The 22820-nt window shown below is 39.4% G+C and overlaps 1 protein-coding gene across 1 annotated transcript in view; it reads left to right on the forward strand.

Moving 5' to 3' along the window:
* LOC101707070 (uncharacterized) overlaps nucleotides 1-22820 on the forward strand; it is a 123437-nt gene that overhangs the window by 87865 nt on the left and 12752 nt on the right.

Below are 22820 nucleotides of genomic sequence, written 5' to 3' on the forward strand. Positions count from 1 at the left end.
TGTGGTTTCATGTCCGTAAATTGATATTTTTATCAATAACCAAAAAACTAGGAAGAAGTTTGAGTATTATGATTAGAGCCACAGATGCAAGGATGTGTAATATAACAAAAGGTAGGGTTAGAGAATTCAAATGACTTATAATTGAAAAGTAGCTGTGGGTAGGAATACATGCTGAATTAAGTTATTCATGAGTAAATTATATTCTATTTAATATGCTAGGCCTTCATCTGAAATTACGTCCTTCCTGTCAAATTGTCTCTTTTTCAAATACAAGTAATAGATATTTTTTCCCTTAAACATTCCTCCTTAGGAAAATTTTTCTAAAAGAACTGCAATCTTAGTCCTATCTCCCCAGTTTATTTTTTTGTTTTGCTTTGTTTTTTAAATTCTTTTATTGGTACATTTTAGGTATACAATATGTTTACATTTATCATTGGGTGCTTGTACCTGTGCATGATGTATCTTGATTCTTATTTTTTCCCCCATTACCTGTGTGCCCTTCACCCCCTCCACCCTTCCCTATTTACATAGACTTTGTTTCCATTTTTTTCTTTACTCATAATTTTTCCTTTCCCTTCTTTCCTTTCCTCTTCCCCTCCCACCACCCCTACACATTTGTTTTAATTTTTTACTCTTAGAGTCTAATCCAATGACCCTTCAACTTATTTATTACATAAATCTTCAGAAAAATTTCAGCACAATCTCTGATGTATGACAGTTTATCTATTCATTGTAATCACATACCCTGACAATATACATAGATATTATAAAACTTACCCCCAAATTTTTAAAAAGTGAAATGAAAAAAGAAATATTAAAACTTATTTTATTTATTAGAAGTTCTTTAAACCCTTTATGTTGTTTCTCAACTTAAAATACTGTGATTGAGGTCACTTGATTAAATGTCTCATTATTTTAAAAACTTATTTTAACTCTGTGAGATGGAAAATCAAAGGGCTATTGCAGACTTTAGTTTATTTTTCCACGTAATTTAATGACTATTATAATTGAAACAAATACTTCACAAAGATAGCAGAGATCTTAATGCAAGCAGTGCTTCTTTGATTTCACTTCCTAAGCTATGGTACTCGTTTTTCAGTTTCATCTACCAATAGCAATTTTTAAAAAATTTGCTTAGTAAATTTCAATTTTTCCTGATATCCATCGGTCATTTATGCAAACTAACTGGATAGTGGTACATTTTACCTTCTTTCTTTCTTTCTTTCATTTATTTATTTATTTTAGTATCGGGCATCTAACTCCGAACTTTGCGCTTGCGAGGCAGGTGGGGGAACCACTGAGCTAAATCCCCAGCCCCATTTTACCATTTTTAAATGAGTACAGAGCATTAATTTGGGAGATGTGAAAACTTCACAGTTTGTGCAGATATAATTTTTTAGAGGTGAAACTCACTATTTATGCTAACTAAATCATTAGTGATGGAACTATTCCCAAAATGCTTTATTCACGATATAAGTTCCTTGCAAAAGCAGTTCCTTTCTTATCCATTATTTAAAATGTGACCTTTACCTTGAAGCAGCAAATCAAATTTCCTTATTCCTTCAAATATCTGTAGCACACTACTGATAGCTACTTGTCATCACACACACACACACACACACACACACACACAAAAGGTCAGCAAACTTGGCAGTGAATCTGATAGTTACTAGATTTTTGTCTTATCAATAGAGAAAGTGATATATGATTCATCTTTAAATTTGGCTGTCTTCCAGTAATAAAACCAGCGAACCTCTATGTTGTCCAAAAGATTTTAGGATCACTGTCCCCATCACAGGAAATATGATAAGTATTTTTTTAAATAGAAGGCAATCTAATTGTTCAACCCACTTAACCACATACTAATGTTGCAAAGTGCTGAAAGGATATATGACCGCGAATGTACTGTCAACTCCTCCACACTCATGGAACTAACTCACACTGCTCCTCAGCAAGTGGCAGTCTCAGTGATGATACCTAACTTGTAACTTTGAAACACAAACTGCATGAAGATGCCAAGGAAATCTACATACTAAATATTCCTAAAGCTGGATTTGTTGTGTATTAGGCAAAAATTCTAAAAATAGAAGTTTTGTTATTCTGTTCTCACATGTGGGTCTCTCAGATGTGCACAGCCTTGGTATCAAGGACTTAATCAATTCAGATAATGTGTCTTTTTTAAAATGTAATTGTCAAAGGCCAGTACTTTAAATGGCAGTTTACTCACTAACATTTTCACTTGTTTTTATGAACACAGTGCATTATTATATAGTGTGTCCACAAATTCTTTAATTTTGCCAAGAATGAATTAAAAGGATAAAAATACTAGAAAATAATTATGGATCAACTAAAATTTTAAAAAGCTTTAAGGAATATTGTTAAAACAAAAAAGAAATTCTGAAGAACTATTCCTCTAGAGATCTAAAATATTAAGCTGGCTGAGATGACAGTAAATTGATATTACAACATCGTGTTAGAGCCTGAATTTCCTGGTGATTCACAGAACACACAGCCCTCAGGCTTGTTCGTCCTGAGTTCTCGCGAGAAGACCTACACACAGCTTTTCCTGGCTCCCTGAGGAAGCCCTAAATGGCATTCTCCCTACAATTACCCAAGATGCATTTGAGTTCTGTGAATATCATCATTATCAGGATCTTTTGATCACTACTCAAAAGGTCAACTGAGGTTACATACAAATGAAAACTTTTTATCACTTCTCTGTCCAAAGTCTCAATAATTCCTTTTCATACATAAAACAAAGTCAGACTCTCAGCCCAGCACTTACAGTCTCCAAGTATGAGTCCAGCTTTCAGACTGACCCTGCAGCATTGCCCAGTTCTCATTTTGCTCTGCCGGCCCGCTCCACACGCTGCTACACAGTTCTCCACCAGAATGTCCTGAGCCATCCTCACCCCATCCCTCCTGCTTACAGGTCTCAGCCCGCAACACTGACAGATGCTAAAACGTGAGCACCTCCTTTATAAGACCTCTTTAAATACCGTCAGGTCATATTTATCCCTCCTTCATACTCCCATTGCATCCTTATCCTTAAGAATATGCCACACACAGTAGGTGCCTGACAAATGTTAGAAGAGTTGAATTAAAAAGAAATAATTTTGGGTATCCAGGAGACAGTCTATTCTCTTACAATGATTTCTACGCAGGAAACCTGAGATTCCATTTCTTATTCTTGTTTTAAAATGAACTTTGCACAAGAAGAGACCAGCTTTGAGTATTTAATAATTAATCAATAAATGAATAGCTTAAATATAGTTTTTAATTTTTTTGCTTAAATTCTTTTATTGGTACATTTTAGGTATACAATATGTTTACGTTTATCATTGGGTGCTTGTACCTGTACATGGCATATCTTGGTTCTTATTTTTTTCCCCATTACCTGTGCACCCTGTATCCCCTCCACCCTTCCCTATTTACATAGATTTTGATTCCATTTTTTTCTTTTCTCATTATTTTTTCTTTTCCCTTCTTTCCTTTCCCCTTCCCATCCCACTTCCCCTACCCCTTTGGACCTTAAATATAGTTTTGGAGGGTCTTTGTTTTACTTGGCATTCTCTAGACCATCCTAACTGTGTGAAAAGTTATTTATTACATACTGATTCAGCTGGTCCTAATCTTGGGTTAGTGCATCCTAGACATTAAGAACTCTCTTCTGCTCTATAATGGAAATGGATACATGTTATTCATGGTGCCCTTGTGAACATAAGGTGTCTATGCCTTTGCTGCTAATCGCCAGTGTAAGGATGAAGAAATGACTAACAGGACCTTCTCCATGAAGTTGAACTAGTGTGCATAGGGAGACAGTAGTAAAGGGATGGGAAACAGTGCCAAGAAATGGATCTCTAAATGTATATTGTCACGAAATGGTGAAAGACATAAAACAGTGAGAGATGTTTAAACATTATTCTAAAAATCAGGAGGACTCTCTGGAAGCTTTGGGTGTGCCACACTCATATTTGAATTTTTAAAAATATGTATCTTGGGCCAGGGATTTAGCTCAGTGGTCAGTGGTTCCGCCACCTGCCTTGCAAGCACAAGGTCCTGCATTCAATCCCCGGTATAAATAAATAAATATATATATATATATATATATATATATATATATATATATGCATCTTTTAAATATGGCAGCATGAACCATTGACTGAAAAAGAAATTACTAACAAGGAAGCTTCAGGTATAAACTTTATTCACCCTATGGTGAGACAGAAAAAGTGTAGCTTTCTGAAAATGCTGTCTGGGGGTGACTACCTTGGGTCTTTGACTTACGAACTCAATTTGTTCCCGAGGGCTGGCTATAACTCAAGTTGGTCAATTGAAGGCTCAGGCTCCTCTACACAGCCTTCAAAGACTCTCTCCTATATACAGGCAGAACTCCATGTCCTTAGAGAGATGTTGGCCCAGGATTTCTCAATTAACCCCACACAGGAAAACATGTTGTAATGTTTCTTCCAGATTCTTTTTTGTTTTGGTTTGGTTTGGTTTTTTGGTACCAGGGATTGAACTCCAGACCTTGTGCCTGTGAGGCAGGCAGCAGAACCACTGACCTAATCCCCAGCCCTTCCTTCCAGATTCTTTAAGAGTTAAATCTATATCTGAGACCATCTGGAAGCACAAGCAGCCCAGCATTTGGTTCGTAACTCAAGACTTTGTTTGTAAATTAAAATTAAAATTCCACTTGTAACCCAAGTTGTTCATATGTCAGGCCAGTCATAACTGGAGGGTCCATTGTACTTTACAAGCATGAAAAGTCATTTTTTCACACTCATTTGGAAGACTCTCCAGTTTCCTTTTCATCTTCCAATGTTCCAGGTGAGCTGTTTCCAAAAAAATAACATTTCAATATTGCTAAGTACTGTCTCTTCCCTTCTCTTTGAGTGAGTTACAAAATATTCATTACTGTTGAGGAAACCTATTTCAATAAGTTTGAGCATGAGAACATTCATGACAGGAAGACGTAATGATGAAAATATGATGGACTATTGACTAAAGACATTTATTTCAAATTTTTTCATTCAAACTTCTTTTAAATTAGAGGAAATCAAAGTGAAAAAGTCTCTATTCTTGAATATCAGGTTTCTGTTAATAATATTTTAAACTTCACATGTATTAAGCATTTACTTTACAACTAAGCATTGTGCTAGACACCAGCAAATGTTATTTTATTCATTCTTCATAACAATGATATGAGATAGGAATGTTCAGGTTCATAGAAGCTTATGCATTTACTCAATGTCACAAAAATTCTAAGTGGTCTAGTCCGGACTTAAATCTACACCCACTGCCTAAATCTTTCCTCCTGGCTACATTATCTCTAATTTACAAGTACATACAACAATAAAAGTATTGAGTTTGGTGTCAGACAACCTGGATTCTGATTTCACTTCACTTCTTAGTCATCGTGTAAAATTGGGCAAATAATTTATCAGAAGCCTTAGTTTCCCCTGTTAAGAGGGACCCAGAATGAGTCACCTGCTCATTTCTGTATTAAGTTGTAATTATCAACACCCACATATTGGTGTAAAGTTCCTCCCTGACAATGAATTCAAGAATCCATAAGTGGAATTTGCCTGTATTCTACATTTTCAAATTTGGCGTAGTTATGATTCCCATAAGCTCAGTTTGATGCTTTATGCTGACTTTCTCTGTAAGATTCTCCCACATCTTTTTCAATGTATAGATAAATGCCAAATGGTAAATATTTACCAGGCATTGTGATAATCATGGGTGAAACAAAATGGTGCCTGTCCTCATTAAGCTTACATGTTGGTAAGAAATGTAACCAGTACTGAATAATCCTGTTACAGAATAGGACATGTGCTATAAAATGCTAGGATATAAGCAACCAGAGTAGGATTTCCCAGGAAAATTCTCTCAGATAATGTAACATTTGGTCTTTGGCCCAAAGTAAAGGAACGAGCAGCCACATGAAGGCGCACAAGCTAGAGAGAACAATAACCTCTAACACTACCAACAGAAAAGGAGCTGCAGTTTTAAGAGAGACAGACATAGAACAGTGTGACAGGAGCATAGGAGCAGAAGACTTGTTTCGGAAATGGCTGGAAAAGCGGGCAGGATTTTACAGGCCAGGGGATGGGTGTGGATTTTGTTTTATAACCAATAAGAAGTTGCTGATGGATCTTAACTACAGAGAGCATTGATGCCTGTGGTCCTCGAATAACAGCCCCACCCTCTGTCAAAGAGGTCCACAACTCAGTCCTCCTGAACCTATGAATATGTTATCTTATGTGGCAAAACAGATTTTGTGTGTGTGACGAAGATAAAGATGTTGAAATGAATATGTTATCCTGAATTATCTACACGGCTCAAAGTCATCACAGGGGTCCTGATAAGGGATAGGACAGGAATATCAAATTTGGAGAAAAATGTGACAAAAGAAGCAGAAGCTGGAATGATGAAGCCTATGAGCCTGGCAATCCCGGCAGCCTCTAGAGCTGGAAAAGACAAAGGAATGGATACTTCTCTTGAGCCTCCAGAAGGAATATGTCCCTGTCAACCTTTTGATGTTAGCCCATTGAAACTAACTTTAGACTTTGGACTCCCAGAAATATAGGAGAACTCATTTCTGTGGCCCCTTACCTCACCCACCCACCCACACACACACACACACACACACACACACACACACACACACACACACACATACTGGTACTAGAGATTGTACCCAGGGGCACTGTGCCATTGAGTTTTATCCCCAATCTGCTTTAATTTTTTTAAATTTTGCTACAGAGTCTAAATAAGTAGCTAACTTGCCCAATGTGGGCTCACATTTGCTATCCTCCTGCCTCTGCTTCCCAGAGTACCAGGCCTGCAGGCATGCATTGTCACACCCAGCTCATTTCTGTTGTTCCAAGCCACTACGTTTGTAGCAAATTTGTTACAGCGGCAATGGGAAACTGATGCAGGGCCTAAGGCTGCTGAGGGAGAAAGGCTGGGAGGAGGTCAAGGATGGGATGGGGAAGCAGTAGAGACACAGCTACGAAATGCAGACCCAATGACCTGTCTGAACGTGAGTGACAGCACAGACATGAGGCAAAGGAGAATGCTGGAAATGTGTTTTGGAGCTGGAGCTCATAGCACTTGCCAGATTCCCTTAGCTCCTAAACCACTCTTTGTTTTGGCAGAAGTATAACCCCTGGGTACTATTTGGCACACTAGAGACATCAGTCTTAAAAAGCAAGTGCTGCTTTACTAGGTAACTGATTTGAAAATAAATCATTTACTTTCTAGGCAGAAACATCCGATGGATGAATAACCTGGGTCACCAGCAAGATTGAGCTAGTGTAAAGGCAAACTTTTCTCTACTTCCCTAAAGAGTGGGAAAGCAAGGCCAAAAATGGCAGTAAGCACAAAAGTGGATGCATTTGAGAAGATGTGGGCAGTTTTTTTTTCCCAAAGAGAAGAGTACATACAAACTTTCCAGAATCTCGCCTTCAGGATTTCCTACATGGGCTTCCTCAGGAGGTATCTGCCCATAGCAAATATGCCTTGAGACCAGCAGCAAGATTCTTATTTCTGCCAATTTGAATAGCTGTTATATTTTTCTATGTGTCCCTTTCCCTTCCCCCTCAAACAAACAAGTAAACAAAAAACAGCAATTAGGAGCCCTGAAGCCAGTAGGCAGATGTCAGCACCAGTCTTCTTGGCACCCTGAAATTCAACCTTTCTGCAACAACAGCCAACAAAGAGAACTCCTCAACATGCCCCTACTCTGGGGTAAGTGCTTCTAACTTGACAGCATCTAGGTCATGTGTCCATGCCCTAATTACAAGAGAGGCCAGGAAAGGGGTAATATCTCCACTTTCTATAAGGGGAGGAGGATATGTCCCTTCCAGCGCTTCTAAGATAAAGGTACCCTGCTCAGGAACAGAGTGCAGATGCTGGCCAACCAAAAGGAATGTTAGGCACAGGGATAATGGCAGCAGAAAGCATACAGAATTTGAAGTTAGTCAAACCTGAACTTGACCATCCCCTTTGCCTTTTATTACTTATGCTGGTACCTGCTCTTAGATCCAGTTTTCAAATCAGCTAAATAGGGAAGAAAATGAGTACAAGAATAAAACCATCCCAGGCACCGCAAACTTTTCACAGAATGAAGCGAGGAGAGGAGCCATCTGCATTTTCAGCAAGAGCAAGGAATGCTGGGAGCAAGCCCTGAGGCCCAGAGCCTTGTGGTGAGACGCTCCTCTGGGGTAAAGGAAGAGGGAATCCTGCAGATGAGGTTCGGAACATTCAGTTCTCCGCTCTCTACCTGGCCTCCAAATCTCCGAGCCCTGTGTGTAATTGATCTCTTTTCTAGTGCCTGGGTGGGCTTTTGCATCTCTACACTACTTTAGGGCTTAGGAAACTTCATCTTAACCCAGGGACCTGCTCAACAGGTCTCCTGTGCTCCTTGCTCAGAACAACCAGAGCGGATCACTCGCCTATTTTTTTTTAAAGATACACAAATTTCATTTAATGGTCCAACTTCTGCCCCAAACCTATCACCCACTGCCTAAATTAATTCTTTGTCTTATCTTTTTAACACCCCATACATTTCCAAAATGATTTGTAGTGTGAGCACTTCTATGTCTACCCACAACAAAACCCAAAGTACTATGCTAAAAGAATAGCATAGACAAAAGAGTAACACAAACGTTCATAAAGAAGATGCCCTCTTGCTCTCACTCTTATCTGTCTCATAAGAACTTCACCTCCTCCCTGGTCTCTATTTTGGGAAACGTTTTACTCCACAAACCATAAAGACAGCCAATTGCCTGAAGAGAACAGCGAGGTCACTCAGCACACCGAGTGCCTCTGGTTGATTGCACACTGCTCCAAGGCCGTCCTTGGTATCTACACAGTGAATGCTAAATGCTATGTGCTTCTTGTTCCAGCAATTAGCTTTGATCTCTGGCTTAATGCTGTGTTCAGTTGTTCTGTAAGAGTGAAAAAAATGTTCCTCCTGGGCCCCATTTATTTGAATATATTTATTTAAGGAAGTCTGTGGAAGCCTATGTCCCTCCTCAGCATTGTGGGGGATGAAAAAGACTCATTCCTCACCCTTAAGACGCTAATAGCATAGAAGAGGAGAAAAAGCCTGTAGGCAGAATATGAAATAAAATATGCTCTGAGGTTTGGAGGAGAGACAGTGCTCTGCTTTCATTCAACAAATGTATACTAGGCACAGTTTAAGGATGCAGAAGTGGAAGAGACAGGAAGAGTTTCTATTCTCATTGAGACAGGCCACAATTATATCAGTAAAAAACTAAATATATGAGATTAATTTTGAAAGTGATAAATACAATGAATAGGACAGGAATGGAATGGAGGTTAACTGAGAGCAGATACTCAAGTGGACCTGTTTCAAGATAGCTTTAGCCAGTCAAGTTCTAGTGGAAGAGCAATTTAGGCAGAAGACACAGTGTGAAGGCCAGGGAGGGAACAGTCTGAGTACTTCAGGACAGAAGTGCTAGTTCAACCTCAAAGAATGGGTAAGAATGCCATAAGAAAAAGTGCAGAGCCAAAAAGGCATCAAGCAAATTTAGTTGGAAGCCAACATGGATTTGAATCAAGGTCAAGAGAAATTTGAAATTCAGAAGCTAAGATGAGGATAGATTATTCCTGGAGAGCCCTCCAAAGCTGAACTCTAGATATGTATGCACTGTGTTCTTTAAGCAAAGAACAGTGTAGTTTAGAGCAGTCCATGACTTGATATGAATGTGCTATAGGAAGAGTTTTCTGGCATTAGTGGGAACTATTTTCTTCTTTGACAAACAAGTGTTCTTCTCAGCTTCTATTGAAGCTTAGCATTTGCTGATAAATATTCATCTTCATGCCTAAATGTCTTGTAAGCAGTTGGACTATAAAATAATTTTAAGTAGGTCTGGTAAAGTAATGTATATGGTCCAGTCCAAAATGAAAATATTCAAAACGCTACTGATAAGTTTTTCCTTTCTCCCACTTGCCCTCTCTGGCTTGACTTGGTGTGATGTTTTGTATTTTTTCTCTAATGTTGTTCTTCCTAGGACAGGAAGATGGCTGCCTAGCTAGTGAGGACCTTCATAGGTATCTAGTGCCCTTTCCCTACCTCAGCACCCTGCCACAGGGAGGGGGCAGCAATGGTCACTGGGCAGGAGCTGGGGAATAAGATCCAAGACTGGATCCCAGAGAGGTAGGGAGGTAGAATCAGTGCAAGCTCCAAGCTCACACTGCATGCTCCACTGTAATTTACTTATAAAACACAGACTTGAAAACACGATCATTAAACAATTTCTAGATGTAGAGCACAGCCTTCTGCTGAGGAGCCTCGTACTATGGCGGTGGGAGCGCATCTATTACAACTGCTCTTAATCTTGGTGAGCTGCTACTACTCTTCAAAAACACTCATGCAGCTATAGCTACATCAGATGTTACCACTGAAAACTAAGTGACCAGTGCATGGGAGTTTTCCAAGTTACAATCGACCTTCTGTGTCCTCAGATTCAATCACAAATCAAAAATATTTGGAAAACAATGTGTCTGTACTGAATATTGTACAAACTATTTTTCTTGTAATTATACCTTAAATAAGACAGGATAACAACTACATACATAGCATTTACACTGCATTAGGAATTATAAGTAATGTAGAGATTAAAGTATATGAGCGGATGTACATAGGTTCTATGTATATACATACTACACCATTTGTAGACAGGATTTGATTATCTACAGGTTTTAGTGTCCACAGGGGATCATGGAACAAATCCCCCAGAGTTATGGAGGGCCCAGCTGTATTGTTCCCAAGAGGCTGTGAACTTAAGATTATTTGAAAAGAAAAAGGTTATATATAAAAAGCCCCTATGAATATGCTGTTTTTTGGAATGAAGGTGGAAGGAAGGAATGGAGGAAAGAAGAAGGAAGAAAGAAGGCAGGGAGGGAGAAATTGAAAGGAAGGGAGAGAGGGAAAGTGGGACTCCCAGAGGGAGACTGAGAAGATAAAATGAGAACCTCATAGTAGCACACAGCTAGACATGATAAGCTAGGCATTATCAGGCAACATGAGCTAGAAACACAAACTTTGCGAGCAAAAAAGGAATGAAAGGAGTGGTCAGCTTCACATTCTGAAGGTAAAGGACTAACCTTCTTTCTAGCCATACTTGCCTTTTGTCCTGTCTAAATCCACCTGCACATTGACTGTGTAGAAGAGTATACTGTTCTATGCTGCCTGGGTTTATAATAGAAGAGCATTGCATTTTAAGGAAGGAATGCATCCCTGAAGGCTGATGGAATTCAAGCCTAATCTGGACAAAAAAATAGTAAGTACATAAGTTACCAGCTAAGGGAATAATATTAGTGGAAATTGAGTGAATGAAGTTCTATTTGGCCCACATGTTTCAAAATTCTTGTTGATTCTTAAAATTTAATTTGGGGTATTCACCTTATTTCTGAATTTTGTAACTTATGATCACATATTACTATTCAGATTTGCATAACTCAAATTAGCATAAAAAGGGACTTAGAGATTCTAATGGAAGATTGCTAGGATATATACATATATACATGGCAGCTAGGAATATATATGTACATATATAGCTAGGAATATGTATATGTATAGTTATATATGTATATATACATACACGCATACACATATATAGCTAGGAATATATATAATATATATCATATAATATATATACATGGCAGCTAGGAAAATCCTTGAAACAAAGCAGGTAGAAAGTTAAAGGAGCTATTCTTATATGCTCAATAACATTTTCCAAAATTCAGCCTACCATCCCAAAGAATATTATCTCTCAATTACAAAGCTGGACTGGGATCCATTTTTTAAAAATTTTGTATGAGCAGAATAAAAGTAGAGTCTATAGAGTTAAGCCATTTTATAAGAAAATGCCACTTAGCTTTGAGGGTCAAAGTGTTTTTCTGCTGAAGGGAAATTTAGTACCCATTCAATTCTTCTGCTTCTGTGTAAATGTGGAACAGAACAAATTAAATTTACCTATATCCCAGGACCTTTTTCCATATCTTGGTGCAGCCTAATGAAGTCAGGTCTCCTCTTGGCTGGGTTCATCATCAGCCTAGCTGCCCCGAACAGTCTGACCCTCCAGGCCAGTCTTCTATGTAAGTAGAGCCTTGAGGAAAGAAAGAAGATCAGATCCACCAGAGAAGTACTCTTCATGAAACTCTATGGAGAGGGAGAAAATACTGAAAATAGAATGAGTTAGATTGACTTCTGGAGCAGCTAACATGTGCTATTGCGAAGAAACCCAGCAAGACACCAACCAGAAACTTATTCCGTGAGAAGTCTTCATGATGCATTATGCCCATTTGCAGCTGTGCACTTGATTGGTGAGTGTTTAATGAAGCATTTCTTCAGAACCCAGCACTGTCCTAGCTGTTGTATGAGGAAAACACTGAAATTTGCTCTGACAGAGCTTCCCATGAGTCAATAAACTGCAGATGGAATCGTCCACCTAAGAAGAAATGAACACCAGCTCTAGGTTGTAAAGCAGTGGGATCTGGGTCCTAATCTTGCTTCTGGTTGAGCAGACATGGACAATCCAAGAGTTCTCCAAGCTTCTTCTTCCATTATGAGATAGAGATAAAGGCACCTTGACCCACAGGATTAATGTGAGTGTGGCATTTCGTACTTTGGCCTTCGTGAAATCAATCTCATTTAGTGGAGACAATCGTTGTGGTTAGCTAAACCTTGGTTCACATCCTGACTTTACCAACTATTAGCTGCATTTCCTCGGTCAAATTATTTAACTCTGCTTGCCTCATTTCCTTGTTTGTAGACTGCAGATAACATGACCCTCATAATAGATTGTTTTATTTCCTTGCCAAAATCAACGAAGAATATTAATGCAAAACTTTTAGAGCATGAAGAAATATCAGGGCAGAACAGTTATTCTGCTGCCATTTTAATCCTTATTTGAGACAAAGCTAAACAATATTCAGAAGTCATGTAATCTATCACTATGCCAGTAAAAATATTTTTTTAAATGTCTGAAGTGTTCAGAAGATTTCTTGAGATTAGACAAAAAGGACTTGGCTAGAGATTCCCGGCCAATTCTCTGGCCATAACAAAGCAACTACTGTAAAACAGAGAAGTGTTCTGGCCTTTTTATTGCCCCCTTGGTATTTCACAGTGGGTCATAGAATGGGTCCTGTCCATTGAGGCAGGTTCAATGGAAAGGATTGTCTCCATCATTTACTATAAATACTAAGCTGGTGGACAACTATAACTTTTTGGTATACCAAGAGATTTCCCATGGGAATTTAGCACATATGAATCTTTTGAAAAGGGAGAACCATGAACTTATGGTGTCTTCAGAAAAATAAACCATACTGCCAATTTGCTAATCTCATTTGGTTTCTCAGAGAAAGAAGAAAATATTTAATTAGACAGTAATTGTAAGGGGAGGGTATGGGCCGTGCACAGAGTATTTGATGGAGAATCTATCAGAAGAGGTGAATAAATGGTAAAAATTACTAAGAAAGTAGATTTCAGTATTTGCTCCACAAAAAGTGTTAAGTATATGAGATAATGCATATGTTACTGAGCTTGATTTAGCTATTCCATAATAAATTAATATTTTTATTAATATCTGCTTGTAGTACATAATAAATACATTAATTGTGTGTGTGTGTGTGTGTGTGTGTGTGTGGTGTGTGTGTGTGTGTAGGTGGCGTTTTAAGGGATTGGCTCATGTAATTATGGGGCTGCCAAATCTGAATTCTACAAAGCAGACAAGTAGGCTGGAGACCCAGGGAAGAGTTGTCAGACAGGTTAAGTGTTCTGAATTCCTGAAAGGTACACTTTCTTCGTTTGGAGGACTTCAATCTTTTTTACCTTAAGGCTTTCAACTGATTGACTGAGATGAGACTCACTCAAATTATAGAGGCTAATCTGCTTTCCTCAGAGTCTACTGATTTAAGTGTTGATAGTGTCTTTAAAAATACCTTCACTGCAACATGTAGAATAGTGTTTGGCCAAACACCTGGGTGCCAAGTTAAGTCACAGATGATTAACCATGACAGGAAACAATTTTAACAGTGGAAATCTAATACAAAGAACTATTAACCAATGATAAGAGAGCAATTATCAATATTAAAAGAGAACTTCAAAAAGAAATCTCAAGGCAGAAAAAGACTAAGAAAGGACAAATTTACAAGTGAAGTTCAGACCTCAGTGGAAAGAGTTGGTCTGGCTCCCTGGATAATGGAGAATGTTGTGGAGTCACCCATCAAGAAAGTGAGTTCAGAACAGGTCTGCCCTTTCTGGGGCTCCCCATTCACTAGGTCACCCCTGCCCAAACAGAGTTGAAGGAAACTCTGGAGAAACTGTGAGGCCTTAGCATTGGGAAGACACTGAGGGGCTGAAGCACTTGGAAAATGCAACGTTCTCCAGGATCCTTCTGAGCCATCCACAGGAATCAAGAGGAGCCCTCTCTTCCTAGAGCATTCTCTGGTGCACTGTATTCCATGACAGCTGCAGAAGGAAAAATATTTAAAAGATTCAAACCTGTGTTCAAAGATCAGGCAATAGAATGTGAATCTGAAGCTCAGAAGCAATGAGACTGGCAACTGGCGTCACAAGCAGTACAAGAGAAGCCGATCTTCGGTGGGCGTCCTCAGATCCACCAGATTAACTGGTTAAAGGTCTCATTCAGAGAAGCTCAGTCCCTCCCTGGAACTGACAGCTTGGCTCCTGTCCCCTGAATCCTGTAATTTACATGGCAGAGCTTATTAGATGCTGAACCCTACCCCAGGCTTAGAGCTGCAGGATTAAGCATTTGCCTCTGGTTAAACTGGGACACAGGCATGAGATGCCAAGGCGTCACACAAAAATGGTATCAGTCAAAATTAAATAGAAGGGTGATAGGATATTTAACGGAAAAACAAAATTTATTTCCCAAGCTATCATTCCAACTCACAAAAGCAAAAAAAAAAAAAAAAATTGGAGGAGAGACCTGAAAGGGTATAGAAAAGCTCAGAAGTGCTGAGTAAGCCATCAGGTGTGTAGATGATCACCTGAATCTCCTAAGGACCAGAGCTCACCTCAGGAGGACCTGGTCACCTCTGTCATAATAAGGGACAGAATAGGCCAGGCCAGGCTGGTGTGTAATAATGGATATGTTGAACTTGGGAAAAATCCAGGGATCTAAGACTATGACCAAGAAAGGGAACTGAGGAATTGTTGCCAAGAATGAGAGGCCTGAGCTGGGGGTAGAGCACTTGACAAGCACACATGAGGCCCTGGGGGGTGGGTGGAGAACCTGAAAACCAGTCTTCAGCGAACGTCCAGTCCAGGTGGAACTGGAGTGCTTAGCACAATGCAATATCTGGCAGATGGAACAGTCACTCAGTAAGTGTGGTAGAAGGGAGGGAGGGTAGTGAGGAGAGAGAAATCCATTCAAGTCCAAGTTGTAAAATCAGGCATGCAAAGGGCAGGTTTGGCAAGAACTACAAGGCAGCCCTTCAGGTGTGATCATAGAGGAAGTGAGACTCAGTAGTCAGGGCTTTCAGCAAGAGACTGGGCATCTGTCTGTGGTGGTGGGAGCTTCTCAGCCCTAGTTTAGCCACAGACAATTACTGAAGCCTTTAAATCTCTGTGCGTGGGGTAGGTAGGGTTAAGCATTCAACAGGCTCTGCCACCTGAATTAGCAATCCAGGGACAGGAGGCAAACTGTCAGGTCTTATAACTCCCTTCCAAGACAGGAAGTCAAGTTACCCAGCCTCCCTCCACTCCCTCCGCTCTGCTGTTTTCTTCCATTCCACTCCCACCCCAGGCTGGCCCCAACCAACCCCTCCTCGCAGCAATAATAATTACTGGTTTTGGAGAAGGATCTTTTCTTACACAGCCTCCCTAACGCTTAGGCATGTTCATCTCATCCTTATGAAGAAGATGCTGTGACCCTCACTTTACAAAGAACACACTGACATTCAGAGATTAAGCCCTTCCCCTTGTTCATGCTGTTTTATAATTCTCGGACAAAAATAAATTACTTGCAATAAAATCACCCTGCACTGTTCATGTTAAAGCTTCTTGTTAACCATTTGTTCATCAAATGTCTGGGTAATAATGGGAGCCAACATTTCTACGATATTTGTGAAGCCCCGGGCTGTGCTCTGAACACTTTGCACATTATTAACTTAATCCTAATAGCAACTACATTTACAGACAAGGAACCTTAGCAAGAGAAATAAGTCACATGCCCAAGGTCACATAATGACTTAATAAACACTGCAGTGAAGATTCAAACCCTAGCTTATCCGGCTCCACAATCCATCAACAAATAAATAATACAACAGTGTCCTCTCAACCACGGTTTCACTTTCTGAGGATTTGTTTCCCTATAATCAAATGTGTTACAGAAACAAACAATTCTTAAGTTTTAAATTGCATGCCACTTTGAGCAATGTAACGAAATCTCGCACAGTTCAGTTTTATCCCACTCAGGATGTGAATCATCCCATTGTCTTATACCCCAATGCAGTATACATTGCCCACCCACTAGTCACTTAGTAGCCATCTTGGATAGACTCCCGTGGTATCATAGTGCTTGTGTTCATTATAATTATTTTAATTAATAATGGCCCCAAAGGGTGAGAGTAGTGACATAAAGGAGGCACCAGGACAAAAACAGGGAGGGGCAGGTTAACTCTAGTATCATGTAGTAATACCGTAGAGAATACGGAAGAAAACATGGTACGCACAGCATTTGGCACTGCCTTGGTACCTTCCAAGGGTAGGAGGGGAATCTCTTAGGGGAAACATTTACTTGAAGAGCATGAGATGCATAATGTCCTCATTTTATAGTTGACCCTGTTATTTTTTTACTGTAAACAAGATCACAACTATGACTCAGTTTCACTACGTCACAGCCTTTCTGGTGTGATGAAAGTACTGGATAATAGTTGTAATACCCTAAAGAATAGTTTAGGAGCCAAAGGAAACAGTGATGGATGAGCCACACGATTGAGGCCAGAAATGTCTCTCCAAAGCTATGCGGCCCAGGCAGCCCAGACTCCAGTCCTGTTGATCCTCTTCTTTGGCTAACTTTCCAGGGGAAGCCTGTCTGAGCACAACACCGTGTGTAGTCTGGCACAAACAAACTGAGTCGCAGGAGCTGCCAGTGTTTCCTAGCGCCTGGCATCTCCCTAGTGCCAGGAAATGACATGGTGCAGCCAGCATGTAATCACCACTCCTAAAAAACTATTCCCCACTCTGGGCAAACAAAAAGCAAACACAAATTTCTGAGTTTGCAGCCAGTTACCCCTGCTGATGTCACAAATGCAGCCATCTTTATAAAAGCCATAACCATGTTTAAGGGGGAAGTATTTTATTTCTGTATTTCTGTTCAGACTAATGAGTTGCTGCAACTTTTGGGACAATGAAATTGCCTTCAGCTCAACTTCTTTTTTTTGTTGTTAAGAAAAACATTTATTGATACATTCGAGATACACCATAGGGAATTTGTACCTGTACATGACATATCTTGCTTCTTCATTTTTTCCCATTCCCCTCCCTTCCCTTCAGCTCCTCTTTCCCTCCTTATTTTCAAAAACTCTGTTTCCATTTTTTCCTTCTATTTTCCCTTTTTTTCTTGTCCTTTTTCCTCAGTGAAGTAAAAAGAGCAGCATCAAATTCACAAAGCTTAGACAAGGAATCCAAAGCACCAGTGAACAAGGCTCTGAGTTGTAATCTCACTTTACTTTCTGCACTCTGTCCTTTCTTACTGACCTGGGGAGGGGGTGTGCATGGGTAAATACATACATACAGGCATAAGAACATGCATACATAAATGATCTTGAGTGGTGTAGCAAGAAGAATGAGGTCCCTAGAGTGTCAAGACTTCTATCTAGTCACAGGACCAAGGTCATAATAGCATCTCCCCTACTTTCCTTCCCACACTGCCTTTGCTTCTCTCCTGAGTCTATCAGCTGTGACATGGACAGAGACCATCAGATGAGTGACAGATTCAGGCACTGACAGTAAAATGGGGCCTGGAAACTGCCATCTCTCATTGAAGGGCTCTCAGCATCTCTAATAAGGCTCTGAGGGACACTCATCCCTTGATTTTGCTTCAAACTCTCATGTTTCAAAACAGTTTCCTACCTGTGTATTTCATGCACCCTTTCATGTGGTATTTTGCTTTAGGACATGCTTTTTTCCCTATAAATTTATCTTGACTCTGTTTTCCCCACTGAGAATTCACTTGTTCTCATGCCTAAAGATATCTTTCTCTACCTCCTTAGTTTGTGGGTTTTCATGGCTGTTTCCAGATAAAATGAAGTATGGTAGTACAGTGTCCCAGGATTTTCCCTTTTTTAGACTGGAAAGGCTAGCAACAACAAAAACATTTTGGCATGTTCAAACAAAATTTTGAGTAAAGCAAATAATTCAAAAAAACACCTGTACATAATTTTATTCTATCAGAACTAAGTTGCAGAAAGGCACAAATGTCCTTGTCTGTATTATTCTCTATGAAAATAATTAACTTAGAAGTGGATTCACTGTGGGTTGAGTTTGTGTCATTGTTATTGCTTACTACTTCCCCTCTCTGAGCATTCTGACCTTTGCTATTATTTCTTTAGAAATACTTCCAGGATAGACAGTGTCAATAGTATCCAATGCCATCTGGCATACATGGCTTCTGGACATCACTGAGCAGGTTCTTGATAAATCCCTTCAGCATCCCTGCCATTTTAATCTGTCCTGCACACATGGAGTGGCTGGATCTAGGAACTGGCTCAGGAATAATGAAATGGAGCTAGAGAATTTCTGTGCCATGGAAAGGAGAATGCAAAGCTGTGGCGAATCCAAAGTCTTAAAGAAATTTTCATTCTTCTTTGCACTGAAGTAAGAGGGAATGTGGCAGAGCTGTAGGAAGAGAATCAAACAGAAGCAATTTAAGAATCACTGCCAAACCAAGGGATTGAGTTCTGCTTAAGAGAAGAGTTAAATGCCCCCAAGGGCATGGCAATAAAACACAAGAGGGATTTTTGTTGTCCCTTATCTCTAGAAAACATTTGATTTGAAATGTGGTACCATAGTCAAGACATATCAGGATTAGGCTAAATGGAGAACCTTTGCCAACCTCTGCATCTCCACATGAGTGCAGTGTAAAGGTGGCTGGGCTGGTGAAGGGAGAGGGAAGAGTGGGATGAACAAGCACAGTTGCCAGAGCACCCACCTGCTGCGCAGGCTCTGTGGCTGCAGTTTGCTGCAGCTGCTCCCTGGGCTACCACAGGCAATGGTGCAGCAGCTGAGGTCAGTAAACCTGGAATCTGGGCCGTGATGAAGACCGTGGAAGAGACAATCACCCTCATTTTTAACCTCAGTCCATTCAGCAACCATTCAGACTTCTCAAGCAGAAACAACTTGAGCAGACTTGAGCAGTATTCATGTGACAAATACTATTCTTGGTTGTGTGTCATGTGCCATATGTATGAACTCCTTTGAGCTCCCCTACAGCAAAGGATGTAGAAGAGATGACAGTCCCAGAGTGTCCTTCCAAGCCTGCAACTGAGGCCAGCATATCATCTTATATGTACAGTGGGTCCACAGAATACAGACCCACCAGGTATTTGCTCTCAGCAAATGAACACACCTATCACTTATAAACAGAATAAAATCTCTTGACCTTATTTACAGTTCCCTGTTTCTTTTTGTCCCTTAAGATGTTTCTGGGAAAATGATTTAATTAACCACCCTGTTTGGGCATGTAAATCTTTTTCCTTATTAAAGCAAATGAAAATATATTGTTTTTGTTTCCAATATCATATTTTTGGCCATACACAATTATTATACAATGTTTTACCTGCTTAATATTTACTAAAACATAAAAATTCTAGATTTCTGTCTCTATGCTAGGAATATTAATAATATCAAGAGTTATTCTGAATCACGAATGTTAATGGCATAGCCATTAACTACTAACTCCAAGAACTAGCAGTACCTCAACTCTCAGTGACACAAGAAGCTGGACATTTGATAGATGTGATGTGGGACAACAAAGCCAGAAAACCAGGACATAAGTTCTTTCTCCTTTTTTCTCTATGTAATGCTTGGGCAGCTCACTGAACCTCAGTTTTCCCTCCAGAATGGGAGAATAGCATTGGCTTCCTATTTTATAAACTAGTTGTGAAGATTAGAAAAGATACAGTGAATTAAAGTGTCATATAACTCTGAGATGTTACTTTTGGTTGAAAAATACCTGATCCACCCACCTGACTTGCAAGATACTATTTACAAATAGGTATATATCCATGCATAAATAAACACATGCATATTTGGAAGGAAAGAGGGTTTATAGTTTTCTTCAATGCCTCAAAAAGTTTAATTAACTAAAATAAGTTAGTAACCTCTAAACTAGAGACATATCTGTTAGTGATACACACATGTATAGGTACACTCAATAGGTGATCTAAGAGTCTGAGATTCAAAATGCACACACTTGTTATTCAATAAGAATGTATTAGGTGTCCAATTATGTGCACAATACAAGCTTATTTTGCTAACAGGTATCCTTTTTCACTTACCATTTGATTGCTGAGAAAATTTTTTTCTCATAGAAAAAATGGTGTATTTATTTTATATAAATATTTATTTAAAACAATGTCTCAAAGAAGAGACATTTCACCAAAGAAAACATTTCATAGTTAATAAACATATTACATGGTATTCTACATCACCTGTCATTAGACAAACACAACCCCAATGACAAATTAAACCCAAATGAGATACCACTGTGCATCGACTGCTACCAAAAATACAACCATTACTAAAAATTGGGGAGGTATGGAGAATCTGGAAAATTAATACGGTGCTGGTGGGAAGGTTCAGTGGGTGCAGCTACTCTAGATAATAGCTTGACAGTTCCTTATAAAGTTGAAAATAAACTTAATATGACCCCAGTTTTCCAATCTTAGCAATCTACTAAGAGATATGAAAATATGTCAAAGACATGTACACAAATATTCATAGCAGTTTTGATCAAAATAACTCACCTGTAATCTCAAGAATGGAAGGCTGAGGCAGGAGGATGGCTGTGAGTTTGAAGCCATCCTGGGATGTAGTGAGGCCAGCCTGAACTACATAGTGAAACTGTATCTCAAAAACCATAAGTAAATAAATTAATAAATGCCCCAAAGAGGGGAGGGCCACCAACTTGTGCATGTATAAACAAAATGTGGCATATCAATACACTAGAATAAAAAATAATGAAGTACTGATAAGTGCTACAAAATTGAAGAAACTTGAAAGCAGTACACTAAAAGTGAAAGAAACCAGTCATAAAAGACCATGTATCCCCCCGCCCCCCACTCCTCTGTACAGCCACCTGGTTCCACACTACAAAGAGGTAGAGGACACCAGACCACGGGGTACTGAGTCCCGCCACTCCCAGCCCAGAGGTAGGGGCTTCTGAGCCACCGTCCCACCGCTCCTGTACCAGAGGAAGGGGCTTCCGGGCCTCCAAACGTCCCACCACTCCTAGCCCAGAGGAAGGGGCTATCGGGCCACCATCCCTACCACTGCTCCTGGCCCCTGTCCCACCTCTCCCAGCTCAGAAGAGGTAATCCTTGCAGGCGCCAACAGCACCCCACCCGCCAGTTGAAATGAGAAAACACATAAATAAGTCTCAAAACCAGACTACCAGATCACCTACAGCAACCTCAAAGGGAAATGAGATGGAACACTCTGATACTCAACCACCTGGACCCACTGAACTGGCAACAAAAGGAGATCTGGAAAAAATAAAATCAGAAATAATTTCTCAGATAACAGGAGAAATTGTGCTCCTAGTGCAAGCCATGATTAATAAATCTAGAGAGGAGCTGAGGAACATGATGGAATCCCAACATAGGAAACAAACGGAATCCATAAAACAGATGCAAAAAGATTTCCAGGAGATGAAAAACTCCATTGAAAGTCTACACAGCAGAATGAGCCAATGTGAGGACAGAATTTCAGATATAGAAGATAAGATTGCAATTAATGACCAGGAAAAGAAAAATTGCTTCAAAATTATAAGGGAACAGGAGAAATCAATCCAGCAGCTGCTAGGTGATGCAAAGAAGAATAACATAAGACTGATTGGAGTCAATGAAGAAACAGGAGAGAGTGAAGATGACATAAAAAGACTACATATCTTATGAAACCATTAAATGTCCAGAAATGGCAAATACGTAAGGCAGAAAACGGATCTCTGGTTCTCTGTGCTAAAGGCCAAACAATACAATTGACTCAAATGGGCAAGAAGGAAATTTGGGGATAATGGAAAAGTTCTAAAACTGGATTATGGCAATGGTTTCTATAAACTTACTAAAACTCACTGAGTTGTACATGTTCAGTGCATTACTTTCTGTTATGTAAATTATATTTTAGTGTCTTTTTAGAACAGACATGAATCATGGACAAAATGAAGAAAAAATTGTTTAAAAAACCATATAAAAATATTTACCTCAAAGGTGACTCTAATTTTACAAGCATATTACAGTAAGTTAAAGTGCTGTTCTTTAGTCTCTCCATGCTATGATTTCCTACTGTGAGAAAATAAGAATACTTACCTCATGAGTATCCCTTAATAGATGTGAAGGATTTAGGAGAGGGCTTGACACACAAAAAACAAGAAATACATGATGAATGTAGGTAATAACTAAAGATACTATATCACTAACCACCATGTATATTTTGTGATCATTTCTTTTGATGTTCTTTTTTTCAGATGGGAAAAATGAGCATTAATAATCAATGATACTTTAAAAAATAATTAGTGATACTTTCCCAAGTTGGC

This window comes from Heterocephalus glaber, unplaced genomic scaffold (assembly GCF_053883595.1).
Source record: "Heterocephalus glaber isolate CG9 unplaced genomic scaffold, H.glaber_assembly_v1.0 deba00001465, whole genome shotgun sequence".
Lineage (NCBI taxonomy): Eukaryota > Metazoa > Chordata > Mammalia > Rodentia > Bathyergidae > Heterocephalus > Heterocephalus glaber.